This window comes from Pezoporus occidentalis, unplaced genomic scaffold (genome assembly GCF_034315485.1).
Source record: "Pezoporus occidentalis ecotype Australia unplaced genomic scaffold, CSIRO_AGI_Poc_V1 ctg35, whole genome shotgun sequence".
Lineage (NCBI taxonomy): Eukaryota > Metazoa > Chordata > Aves > Psittaciformes > Psittacidae > Pezoporus > Pezoporus occidentalis.
This window is the reverse complement of record NW_026915483.1, coordinates 3,537,727-3,551,727: the sequence shown is the minus strand read 5'-3', so window position 1 is coordinate 3,551,727 and position 14,001 is coordinate 3,537,727. Positions and strand designations below refer to the sequence as shown.

The window sequence follows — 14,001 nt, the reverse complement described above, 5'->3', positions numbered from 1 at the left end:
CAGGTTGTAAAAGATGCAGGATTGCACAAGGAAGGTACAAGTTGACTGCTGGTATTTATTCCAGGCTTTTCACGCCATATTTTATAGTTCTTCAAGGTAGTTCTGCAGCTCCAAAACAGTAACCAGATGCGTAATAGAGAAGCAGCTGCATGAAGTTTTATGTTTTTTATGCATAAAATCAGAACCATTAGACAATCTTTATGTCTAAGGTATGGAACACCAAACAACGTTGTTTTTCTGCAATACTAGCAGCTGTGTAAAGGAGAGAAATCACACCTTCTACACTCTCTCAGTGCCCATCTGCTTCTAGATATTTGGGGGCCAATTACTGAAACTGAATTTCTTGGTTTTGTTTTCTCATGTTTGTTACTCTGCCTTGCATTGAAATGTAAGTGATAACTTTGGTATTAATTTGCAAAACTCGTGTAAAAATCCATCTGTGACACTGAGTAGTCTTTTTTTTCTTTTTCCAAATCACCTGTATTTATAGCTGCTGGTTTTACCTGAATGCCACAGAGTATCCCCTTCTGGGAATGTCTGTTCCTGGTGGAAGATAAATGAGTTTTGCCTGTTTTTTTTTTTAGGATTCTGCCATCCCTGACTGCATGTGTTTCAAGGCAGAACTGAATCCAAATTTTTCGTTTGCTATCAACTACACGACTGTTGAAAGAAACACCAGGTTATTTGAACAGTCATTTAGTTGGCATTTGTCTTTAACAGAGCGTGTGGGCGAACTTATAAAATACTGATTATTGTCCACAAGCCATGTGTCACTCTCACTTGAGAATTCTTCTCTAATTCCCTCTGAAGCCTGATGTATGTGTTCATTCAAAAGAAATCTGTGTGTTGATAGTCACTATAGCTTAGTGTGCTCTTGGTGTGATCTTCTGTATGATCAGTCTCAGTGCATAATCCCACCTAAAAGGGTGTCAGTTATGTAATGGATGCTTATGTCTGTAATATGTGGATTGTGGGGGAGCATTTTTGTCCCTGAAACTGATGTTATTTGAGGCTGCAGTTTCATCTGCAAAGGCTGCAAATACGACATTAGCTCTGGTTAGCCCCTCATTGCTCCTCGATGTGTGGAGAGGTGTTTCATTTTGTAGTCAGGCCTCAGATAATTGTCACAGTAAAGAACAGGAGGAACTGGGCTAGATTTGGAGAGAGTAAAAGTGGAAAATTTTACAAACTGAAGAGTTTTGAGTAGTGGTAAGTTCCTTCAAATTAGTAGTTAAACTTGTGCAGAAACCCCAGTTCTTATTCAGAAGCTATTTTTTAACTGAACCCTGACTTTTTGCCCCATCATTTACCATTTTTTTTCTGTTGAGTGTTTAAAACCACCATTCTGTTATTGCCCAAGTTTGATACTGTTGCAATTTCCCTATCTCCAGTAGTGTTCCCTTGGTGATGCAGGGTACAGCAGGGAGGTCCTTTCCTTAAAACCACTTTCCTTGTATAATTTGATTGGGGAAGTTGCATTTTTTTAATCTGTCAATCGTTTCTGTTAACTTTGTTACACTTTTTGTCTTTATAGAATAGGTGGTGGTTTAGGATGAGCTGTGATTGATGTGGAAGGATATTAGCTTGTACATTTGCTATAGAAGCACATGGTTTTGAACCAAGCTGGAAATATCTCACATCTGGCCTTTCATATGTGTAAATATATACATATATATGTACATATATATATACACACTTTTCTGTATAAAGTTCAGAGAAGACACAGCATACAGCCTCTGTACCATGAATCACTTCCCATTTTTCTTCCTCATCCTCCTCCAGTCATGAAGTAATCTTAAGCAGCATTTTGCAAAGGTTAGTATGACTTGCAAGAGCTTGTTTTGTCTTTGAAGATGGGAGCAGTTGACAAGCTGATACTCTGAATACATCAGCAGTTGTGAAGTATGATCATAAAAGGCTGTGATTGTTATTTTCTTTTTGGTAGATAATCTCTACCTAAAGTGGTAAGAGCAGTTTTTGAAGCAGAGGATGTTCTGACATTTCGTTAATCCACTCTCTCATATTTGAGAAAGTGCTGTGAATTTAAAATATGTTTATCTACATTTCTTCAAATATTTGCAGTTTAAGAAAAGTAAAATATTTTAACACATTTATGAATATGAAATGTGTCTTTTTAACCCTGCTGGATTCAATTGGGAGATATTACCTGACTTCCTGCATCACAGTATATTTTAGATGAGCCTCTAACCCTTGGGAATGCCAGCAAGAAAAACATTTGGTGAGAATCATGTTCAGGTTAGTTCCAGAAGTTAGCTGTGCTCGTATTTTAAGTGATTTTTGTTTCATTAAGAAAAACCTGAAGTTGACAGTTTTACCTCTATGTCGTGTATACTCTACCCTGTTCTACAGTTAAAATCATCAATTGTTTCTTGCATCATTACAGTATCACAGTATGCTAGAGATTGGAAGGGACCTCAAAAGATCATCTAGTCCAATCCCCCTGCCGGAGCAGGAACACCTAGATAATGTTACACAGGAATGTGTCCAGGTGGGTTTTGAATGTCTCCAGGGAAGGAGACTCCACAACCTCCCTGGGCAGCCTGTTCCAGTGTTCCGTCACCCTCACTGAGAAGAAGTTTCTTCTCAAGTTTAAGTGGAACCTCTTGTGTTCCAGTTTGTACCCATTACCCCTTGTCCTATCATTGTTTGCCACTGAGTAGAGCCTGGCTCCATCCTCGTGACACTCCCTCTTTATATATTTATATACACTAATAAGGTCACCCCTCAGTCTCCTCTTCTCCAAACTATAGAGACCCAGCTCCCTCAGTCTTTCCTCATAAGGGAGATGCTCCACTCGCTTAGTCATCTTTGTTGCCCTGCGCTGGACTCTCTCCAGCAGCTCCCTGTCCTTCTTGAACTGAGGGGCCCAGAACTGGACACAATATTCCAGATGGGGTCTCACCAGGGCAGAGTAGAGGGGAAGGAGGATCATTATGAAGGAGAACATTTTTCTTTCACCTCCCCTGGGCTTACTTGGACTGCTCACCTGAGTAAGATAAATAAGGCCAAACTTCAAGCTGTAAAATATATTTATTATTCTGAATGCTTAAGAACAGCCCCAGGTTATTTGCAGAAAGAGGAAAGAAAGGCATCCATGTAAAATGTACTGTATAAATAGTTAACAATCTAAAGTCATTGGGAAGATTCACCATTACTGCATTGTGTTTCCATCTACTCCCTGCCAAGTTTTGTCCGTCTGTTCCTCCTGTTATTCATCTGTGTATTTTAGTAGTAACTTTCCTAATCTTGGTGTATGTGAGTATTGTGCTCCACTGAAGATTGTCATCATATTCCTGATACTGTGTATATCCAGCACCCTCTTTTACACAGGTTTTTGTTCATTAAATGTTCAGTGTGGTTGATTTTTCTTATTGGCCTTTCCATATCTTATGTTCACTATAATACAGCCTTTGTTTTGGATATGTTGGAATAAAAGTGGAACAAAAGAGACCTGAGGCTGATTACTGCAAATGTAGGTATCTTAGAAAAAACTGTTCTTATAAAATGTTTTTCCCTGTAAATACAGGCTTATGTCTCATGCCATAAAGTAGTCTGCTGTTTAAATACAGTGATTAACTTATGCTATAAATAACTTATTTTTATCTTTTGAGTGACTTTTGTACTTCAAGTACATATGCAGGTAGTATTTACTTGGTTGTTTCTTTGATCCATAAGTAGCTAAGTTAGATGCTTAAAGATACTTTTGTACTGAAAAGTTATTTTCCAACTTTGAGATGAATAAATGTTACGTATTTTCATATTTTATGTTGTGGGTTTCCAAGATGAGACTCCTGTGTCTTTTGAGTGTACTCAGCTTTGTGTCTGTTTTCAGTTTTCATGCTATAGGTTCTGATTTATGGCTTGTATTTTACATCGAGTTTTTGATGTTTAGTGTCCTGTAAATAGTGTTATGTGTGCCCTTCCTTAGACTGTACTAAGCATTCCTTCAGAAGCTCTAGGCTAATGAAGAAACAAAATAAACCAGTCAAGTTTAATACTAGAGAGAGATTTTTAACAGCTAAGGTTCAGAGGTAATTTAACACGAGCTGCATATCACTGAAGATATCTATGTGATGTGATACTTGTCAGTTGTGCAGAAAGGAATGCGATTAGTGCTGTTAACAGCAGGTAGGGCAATGTTAATTATAATGTTCTCTTGTCTCTCTATGAATTGTTTTAGCTATTTAGATCACTCTTCTTATGCATCTTATTAGGTAAATTACACCACAAGAGACTTTCTGAGAGTTAACTGTGACCCTTATTTACACAGATGTAATTTATGCTGCCTCAAATGCAAGTTCTGAATTGACCTCAGAATGAGAAGGTTGGAATGGAAGAGGTGGCAGATGCATGAGCAAAAAATTTTGCCTTTTAAAGTTGCCCTATTCTGTAGTGATACTTCACTAAAATCTGGCAGTATTTTCTGCAGTATAAAGTAGTAATGTACTGTAGCATGCTTTCCAGCAGTTCCCTTTTCTAGTTTTTAAGCCAGGGGACAATATTAAGTGGCCCTGTGCAGGAACTGAGAAGTAGATTTTCTGATGTGGTAAAACAACTTGCTGACCTTAAATTAATGAAATATTAAGCAGTTCTTAACAGTTGTCAGGATGACAGAGCATCTCTTTTTGAGGATTCATACCAGGGGCCATTGAATGGTGCTTGGGTCACATATTTGTCATTTAAATAGCAGATTGGCTGAACCTACCACCTCTCAGTTGAGCCGTGGTTAAGAAGCCAGTGTACAGATATGGTCGTCCGCTGCTGGCAAGTTCAACACAGATTTGGTTCACAGTCCCGCTCATCTGAAGCTGAGAATTTGCTGAATGGTGGCACTGTGCATAAAGACTGAGGACATTTGAGGTATTGAAGAGGGACTTTTCATCGGGGACTGTAGTGATAGAACAAGGGGTGATGGGTTTAAACTGATACAGGGGAAGTTCAGGTTAGATATAAGGAAGAAGTTCTTTAATGTGAGGGTGGAACAGGTTGCCCAAAGAAGTGGTGAATGCTCCATATCTGGCAGTGTTCAAGGCCAGGTTGGACAGAGCCTTGGGCGACATGGTCTAGTGTGAGGCATCCCTGCCTATGGTAGGGGGGTTGGAACTGGATGATCTTAAGGTCCTTCCCAACCCAGACCATTCTGTGGTTCTATATACTTGCTCATCTGTTATGTCAGTCCCTTTATAGGTTCAAAGCACCGAAATCAGCTGCACATTCTTCTTCACACTGTTGCTGCTCATTCCAGTTTTACCCAGAAAAATTCCCTTCATCTGTGAGTAACTGAGAAAGCTCCAAGTTCCACAGTTTGATAAGATTGCTCAGGCATTGTGATACTTAGACTATGCAATAAAATATCTAGAATCCAAGTTCCGAGCATAGTATCTATCTATAAAGTCCCCACAGAGCTCATCTTGCCAAATGAAATAGCTTTGCTGATTTCAACATCATACCAAGATGCATCTTTTCCTGTAAATGCTGACTGCCAAACCAGAAGCTAATGCCTCTCTATTGCTTTTACGTTCATTTTTCTAAGCTAATTTAATGTTACAAAACCTGAAAAACATGAAGTCTAGCTGTAATATATATCGTTATATCTTTGTTGGTGAGGTAGTTATCGGGCCTTAAGACAGAAATGCTTGGCTGTTAGAACTGGTGAGTAGATGTTTGTATTCTCTCAAAGCAGTAGGAAAGGTCTACACGGGACAAGCTATTGCGTGAGGAATGCATATAGGCTTCTAAATAACCAGTGCAGCACTACTAATAATGGAGACTTGTTCCATGTACCTAGTGTCTGTAGCATTCTATGATTCACGTGGCTAGTATATGTAAGTGTATTTAGTGCTCTCTATATTTTAAACAAGTAAAAAGTGCCTTATTGGATACTAGAATTAGGTTACCTTTTTATCTTCACTTCTCTTTGCAAGTTCTAAAAAGGTAATCATGTATCTTAAGGAGAATCACAGTTTGTTTTCTTCAGATTTAAACTCGTCCAGTGCTTGGCCTCACTACAGACTGTTTGATTGTAATTATACAGAATTTGGTATGCTATCCAGCAAACTGTTCTGAACAAAATCATGTGTGACAAATCAGTGCTGAGTTGATTCAAATGAAGTGCTTGGGCAAAGCTGTTAAAGCCTTTCCAGGCTCACAGAAAAAGAGAGATTAGAAAGACTGAAGCAGCCAAGGAAAGCACTGGAAAGCCTGCAGTAGGCAGGAGCTTCTTGTATTTGTAAGTGAAGATCTGTGAGGCTGTGTGTCCTCAGCATTCCTCTGAGGTTCAAGAGCAGCACAGCAGTTTGTAAGCTCTGCTTTCTTCAAGGATTTAATAAGAATTTATGCAAGCAAAACAGAACATTTTCATTCCATGAGTACTGATAATGTCTGGAGGTGTTGGGGAAATTCTTTGTTTCTGCCAATATCAATGATTTATTCAGAAATGTAAGTTGTGACTATAATAGGAAAAAATATACTAAATTCAATAATTTTGGTCACACGGGGTTAAAATGTGTATTTAATAATAATTAGCCTATTAGAACACACAATAGTTCTTATTTGGTGATTAACTGTTACTCAAATAAGATGATGGATAGCATTATGACCTAATGAAAGATGTCTGAGGGGCTCACTGACTACATGGTGAGCATGGGAAACTTCAGAACTTTCAAGTTGCAAGGTTTATCTTGGAGAATTATGTGAAAACATGAAATGGAATATGATTAATTTTGTTTTGGAAGTCATGGCTTTCTCTGGTGACTCAAGATTTTTCTTGAAGGTATTGTATCTTTAGGCTTGGGCAAATATAGCTCTGAGATTTGCATGATTGTTCTGTGGTTTCACTTATATTTTATTAGTACTATGTAACACTGAGTAATATCAGGAGCTTTTCTGCTGTCTAGTGTTCTCGCTGTAACTGTAGCCCTGTAGTATGGTGCTATTGCTAGCAACAGGTCATAAGCTTTGTATGGTTTGCAGAGCCTTAGGATTGGGTATTCTCAGACTTAGCCTGCTTTGATTTACTTGTTTTAGCTGTAATAGCAAGTTTTGATTTACTTGGTTTAGCTGTAACAGCATGTTTTCTAACTGACCAGCTATCTGTGACTAATTTGTTTTACTTTGATGTCACTATGGCTTTACAACTAATTTAATGATGCGGTATAGAGGAATACAGACCTGGTATAATAGGCTTAGAGAAGTCAAGTCATATGGTGTGGTGTAGCATGGTACAGTTATGGGTTGATGAGCATCAGCGCACAGGCTTGATGCTGGAGATCCCAAAGTCGTGAATTACTTGCTGATAGTTAAGTAATGCAGACCACAAGCAGGATAAAACAGTTCTAGTGTTAGCAAGGGGAACGAGAAACTGGTATCTAATATCTGTAAAAAGTACTGCATATAGTAAATTCAGATGACCATAGGCCATTAAGAAATGAACAAATTTTAAATCGGGATCCTGGAGTGAGGAAGAAGAAATCATCAGAAGTAACATCATATTTTCCCAGCAAAGGACTCCAGGTAGCGATGACTTGCCTGTAACAGCCCTAGACCAGAATGAAACTGGCAGTCTTAGGACCCAGAAGAGCACTGGAAGGATGAGCGTAACACCAGGAGCAGCGGTAGAAATTAGGAAATAGTTGTATGACCATTTGAACCACCTTATTATTGAAAGTTTCACATATAGGTGTTCTTTTTCTGTAACAAACCTGGAATATTGTTTTAATTGATTTAAAATTATCGTTATACTTAAGATAATAGTCTTGGCTTTATATGTATCTAAATACATAATCCGTGCTTTCTCTTTGCCCATAAGCAAGATTTTGAGTGTAACATTGGCAGTAGCATTGGTTTATGCAAACACCTAACAAGTATGACTGCTGCTTCCCTGAAGCTCAGTTTCTGTAAGCCTAGATGGTTTGTGAGGTGTGTGTGCTTCTCTGCAGGGGGGCAAGATTTGGGATTTTTAAACACATCCCCCCCTTCTCTTGTTATGAAACCACAGTCAGTACACTGAGAGTGTTCCCCATTTGAAAATACTTTTTTACAAGAACAAAAAGACATTTTCTTTTGTATGTAAAGAAAGAAAAATAGGCGTATGTGTGTGAGTGAAGGATCTTAAATAAAACATTGTCCTTTTTCTACTTCAGTTCAACTGGGAAAATCAATTTTTGGTTCTTCAACTGCAAAGAAAGATCAAAAGGAAAAACTGACAATCTAAACAAAGGGCAAGGTGATGTGGGCTGCTTGCACTCCTGTTCCCTGGTGTGCTTCATACAGGCACTTTTCCAAGCAGAATATATTTACAGAAGAATCAAGGGTATTTTTTTCCCCTCTGAATCAATGATGTTAGGAGTAAAAGTGACCTGAATATAAAATCGAAAAAATACTACTTTATATTAATTTTGTGGAGTTCTTTGGTGCTGATATAGGCAACGGTTCTCTGATGTGTCAGGTTCCTTGTAGCAGAATACTTATGTTTTAAAGCATTGTCATTGATTTTACTTTGCTAGAACTGGCCAAAAAAATATTCAGTCCCATGTACAGTTAGAGAACCTTTTTCTTGCTTCATTGCCTTGCCAGGTATGTGTTTGAATCCTTGTATAAAAACTAATTTCAGTCACTGTGGGTGAAAACTTTATGGAGATTATCTTTTCTGCTGTCTATTGAATCATATTTTTACCTTTAATAAATAACATGATTTATTCTTATAGGCTCATATTTACAAGAGGGGGAGATTAAAGTGTCAGCAGGAAAAGCTGAAGGGAGGAGTGTGAAAATTTTCTTTGAAATACACAAAGAACAAACCACCTCAGACTGAAAAAGCTTGGAAGAGCCTTTTATGAGGAATATTCATTACCTTCTGCATAAATGTAAAAAGTTGGAAGTAGTTACAAAAGTATTTTACTTCAGTGTATTTCCGCTTTTTAGAGAGAAGTATTGCATAGGCATCACTTTTGTAACCATATTAAGTGTTAATTCAGTGGAAACTATAATAAATAAGCAGGCTGCGTCTCAGTTGGGGTGTGTCGTTGCAGGCAAATATTTGTGTGTATGTTTTTTATCAATATGTTTGGGTCTTTACCCATGCAGGCAGAATGCATTTACATTTGGGACTCTCTACTTTGGCATGGTAGAGATGCAAATAACTATCTACAGAATGCTCATTTCAAATACAGATGGTCTGAAGTTTCAAACCCAGCAACTGTAGCTGCCAGCTCTGGCATATTTTGGAGTCTGGTGTTCTCAAGGAAGGGTGCTCCGCGCCATAGCATTTGAAAAGCACAACCTTTAGAAAATGCTTCCAAATGATTGATTCAAAGTACCAGTGATTTATAAAGATTTCATAAAGGCCTGTGATTTTTTTGATCAAGACTTCTCAAAGCTCCAAGACCTCCTCCTTCAAGTCAGCTGTGTCCCATGAAAGCTTTGAAAGCAAATCCACTGATTTTTAGACCTTAAATTTGGGTGCTTGTGTAATAGCTTTGCAAGGCTGATGTCAGTAGTACATAAGCAATAAAAATCTGACTGTGTGTTTGATCTTTGTGGATTTTGAGCCATTTCAAATTACTTGTAGCTTGCTTAGTGTGGAGTTAAATCTTAACTTCTGATGAGAAATAGTGTTCTGAGTTAGGCGAGTGATAAGAAGCTATGTGGAAAAATGAGTGTAGCAGTGAAATGTGCCTGATTTTCTAACTTCGGTCATTTGCAAGTTTTTCTTTCTTTGTCTGTTCACTTGATTGTGTAACAGGATAGATCCTAGGAGATACGAACAGAAATCTGCCAACGTGCAGACTGCAATGTCATGGAAGTAGTGCTGTGGTACTATATCACTTCGCTTATTAGTCGTAAAGCTCTCTGCTGAAAGTAATGCAAGCCTAATTCTCAATGTTACTTGCTCCCTTGTTTTTTCTTCCGTCAGGTTAGGACAGTTGAGAGCTTTATGAAAAGTTTATTGCACAGAGCACACATGACTAATATGGGTGGCCAAGGTCAGAGCCTCAGATGACTATGTTCTCCCTATCAACACCTTTTCTGCACTGCTGGCTGAAGCTTTCCTCTAGGGCTGCACTGTACAGGGCTATGAAACAGCCCACTCCTAGGGGAAATTACTTTATTTCGCAACATGGTTCTGGTTCATCACTGATATCCTTTCCTTGCTGCCAGGTCCCTTGTCCCTCTGCAGTTTTCTTAGGTTAAAAACACATTGACAATGCTTTGCCCTGGGGGTGGTGGACCTTGATGCTTTGTTCTGTCTTCTGGTTTAGTGTTTTGGGGTACCGTACAGGCTGCCTTGAAGGGTGGCACATTTCATTTTACACAGGGCATTGTTCTATGACATATGAGGGTTTTGTTTAAATCATTTTGCCTTCCACTCATGTTCTCTATGCTGAAAACCCAGGAAGTTGTAGGGATTTCAGTTTTGCTGCATGTTTCAAGTGAGTGGGACTAACCCTTAATTTACTTGCCACTGCTTAAAAATTCCTTTAGCAAATGCAGACTCGGTTCTGCAAAAGTCAGCTGAGATAATGTCAGTTTGGCGTTAGTTGAGTTGAAAGAAAAAACATGATTGGAGATGTTCAGCCTCAGATCAGCGGTAATAAAAGAAAATTATTGTGTATGTTATCTGATTTCTTCTCTCATGTATCCAGTATGTTTGGCTTTAAAACTCTAGTCCAGAGGCTGTGCATCCGATTTACTTTGAAGACAAATCTATTGATATCAGAACAGCCACGTTTGTGATGAATTTGAAAAACAGGCTTCCCTTGCGGAACAATAGGAATTTGTATATACAAAGAAGAAGGAAATAATAATAGATTTTTGGCACTTTCTTTTTTAACACAAAGCAAATAAGGAATGGTTTAGATTCAGGGCACGCACTAGAGATAACGTTTCTTGGGGGTTGGAAATTGGAAAACTGAGTATGGTTAATAATTACTTTCATATCCTTAAATGAAATCAGTGATTGCTTTTAGAAATGTCATTGTGGGATAAATGATCAAAGTGACATTTGGTCATACACCAATACAGATGACTTTAACGGCAGTGTTTTGTCAGTAATTTAGCAGGTAAAATGCGTTTTTTCAGTATTTATTGGGAGCTAAAACATCAATGAGGTTTATAATGTCACTGATGTACAGAGTAACCTTCGTCCTCCTTTTAGTTAACATTTGGGCTTTTTAAGGTATACCCATTTTTATTTCTTTCTGTGGAATTGTTAAAAGTCAGCCACTGGGGTTGTCTTGGTCTTTTATGCTTGGGACTGTATTTAGCAACCAGAAGTGATTCTGGCTTTGCTCTATAAGCAGATAACACTCTACCCCAGCCAGATAATGAGTTATATACAGCTCTTGTGAGAGAAGTACAAAGGTGTATATCCAGGGTGAATCAGATCATAATTTCAGGTCTTACAGCAACCTTGTAGGATGTACACTTTCCCATGGTGTTATTGAGTAGGTAAAACTTGAACTAGAAAACACAGTTGTTTGTGTAGCCATAATCAGCTAATTAGTTAGATGACTCTTCAGAAAAGTTCTTCAAGAAATTACTTAAATCTGTGCCCTGTTAATTGAGGAAAGTGTGCACTTAGGGAAGTTACTTAGAAAATTGTTCCTTTTTCAGACCGTATATTTTTCTCTGGGAAAATACGGTATTTTAGTGTAAAAACCAAGAGCAATTTTAAAAGTAATTCTAAAGGCAAAATGTTTATGACTATCTATGAGGCAGTGGATCCTGCTAAATGTTTGTAGCTCTCCTCTTATGAGGAAGCTTCTACCAGAGCTGTTTTGCGCGCAGGTTGCTGCCAAATACTTTCTACTATTGCATATCATGTCCTAACTTTGAATCATGTAGACCATGAGGCAGGTTCCTGAAAATCGAAAGCAAATGAAGTGCTCAGTGGAATACCAAAGAAAACACAAGCAGTAGACTGAGTTGACTCACCCCCTAATGCAGATATATGCTTGATTGCTCCAACTAAACACATGTATCTTTTTATATATATATATATATATATACAGAATAATGGAATAGTTAGGGTTGGAAAGGACCTTAAGATCATCAAGTTCCAACCCCCCTGAATGGGCAGGGACACCTCACACTAAACCATGTCACCCAAGGCCTTGTCCAACCTGGTCTTGAACACTGCCAGGGATGGAGCATTCACAACCTCCCTGGGGAACCCATTCCAATGCCTCACCATCCTAACAGGAAAGAATTTCCTCCTTATATCCAATCTAAACTTCCCCTGTTTAAGTTTTAACCCGTTACCCCTTGTCCTATCACTACAGTCCCTAATGAAGAGTCCCTCCCCAGCATCCCTATAGCCCCCCTTCAGATACTGGAAGGCTGCTATGAGGTCTCCACGCAGCCTTCTCTTCTCCAGGCTGAACAGCCCCAACTTTCTCAGCCTGTCTTCAGACGGGAGGTGCTCCAGTCCCCTGATCATCCTCATGGCCTCCTCTGGACTTGTTCCAACAGTTCCATGTCCTTTTCATGTTGAAGACACCAGAACTGCACACAATAGCTCCAGGTGAGGTCTCACAAGAGCAGAGTAAAGGGGCAGGATCACCTCCTTTGACCTGCTGATCACTGCTCCTATATATATAAAGTATCTCCTTCCAGGATGAAAGATCCCAGTGCCAGGACTCACTTTCTTGTGTCTCTGACAATGTACCAACAAGTTTGGTAACTTAAACCAGATTGACTTTAATACAGAATTTCAGGTATTCACCATAATGGGAAGATCCGCGCATCGCTCACTAACAGGGAAGGTTTTTAGGACAGGAACACTCTATTTCTTACAGTGTGACATACATCTGTATGGATTTGGCACTGCCCCTTTATGACTGAGCTGTAAGATATGAGAGTCACTACATCTGTTTGGCTTGCTGCAGGTTGATGAGATATGTTAGACCTACTTACCTTATTCTGTGGTAGTGTAGATTTTGGGCAAAGTTTGTTACAGTGGGAAATTATGTTGAGCATTCTGTTCTCTTTTAATAGCTAAATTTGTAGGTGCATATATGTATGTACTTTATCTTGTAATATGTGTGTACATTATCTTGTAGTATGTATCTTTATAGTCAGACCTGTGCAGTCCTTGAGTATGTATCCTTGCTAAACTTCTAGGTTATATTAGTGCTAGCTGAGGTTACACTGAATATTTCTGTATCCGCTTATGCAAACAGCCATCAAATTGAGCTCTTTTTTAAATAGTACAAGAGAGCATTTTTCCCCCCATTTTATCCTTTCACTCAGTGTCGTTTTTATAATCTGTAGCTTAAGGCATGTGTGTTCCATTTTAAGTTTTTAGATTGGTAAAATCGTTATGCTGGTAGATCTGCATATATGTGTGTGTATATAGAAGCAGCACATAGATGTTAGGGGAAGAAAATATTTCTGTGAATATGAATTTGAAAGAATGTTAGATTTTCTTCTCTTTGGCTTATCTTCAATAAAGCCTGAAAATATCTTGCCGCAAAAGGTGAATTTGACAAAATCACACTCTTGAGAATTGATGGGACCATGCTGTGCAGTATTTTTGTATGCAGCAATTCTGGAGGTTTAAATATAGGTGCATTTTGAAAGGGATATGGTCCCCATGACTTGAAATGTCACCACCGGACATTTGATGCCTAAGCTTAGAATTTATTTCCCTCCTAATGCTTTTTGTTTAGCAATATCTCTTGTTAATATTATCCCCAGGTAATGTGCAGATGATAAGAATCATTTATAGCTTGAGTGAATGTGCTGACATCTGACTGTACTTGAGCTGAATCTCCCTTTTCAGGTACCCACAGCCAGCATGTGCTCTGCACATCTAGATTCTCATGCTAGACAGTAAAATAGCTCTGCCCATCAGCTTAACTTCCAGTAGCAGACAGCAGTAAAAGCTTTTATCCAGGGTGCTTCAAAGGAAAATTCTGCCCTCATGTATGTATGTTTTATCCCAGAAAACATCCAGTGAGGCAGGTAACCTTGTTATTT

General features: G+C 38.6%; 1 protein-coding gene and 1 long non-coding RNA gene across 2 annotated transcripts in view; both read left to right on the top strand.

Annotated features, from left to right (window-relative positions):
• Nucleotides 1-14,001, top strand: part of SUCLG2 (succinate-CoA ligase GDP-forming subunit beta) — a 126,848-nt gene that overhangs the window by 33,843 nt on the left and 79,004 nt on the right. The window lies entirely within an intron of this gene.
• LOC134169581 (uncharacterized) lies at nucleotides 7,485-8,895 on the top strand. Its single transcript, XR_009966932.1, has 2 exons — nucleotides 7,485-7,699; nucleotides 8,727-8,895. It is a non-coding gene; the product is annotated as an uncharacterized LOC134169581 (long non-coding RNA).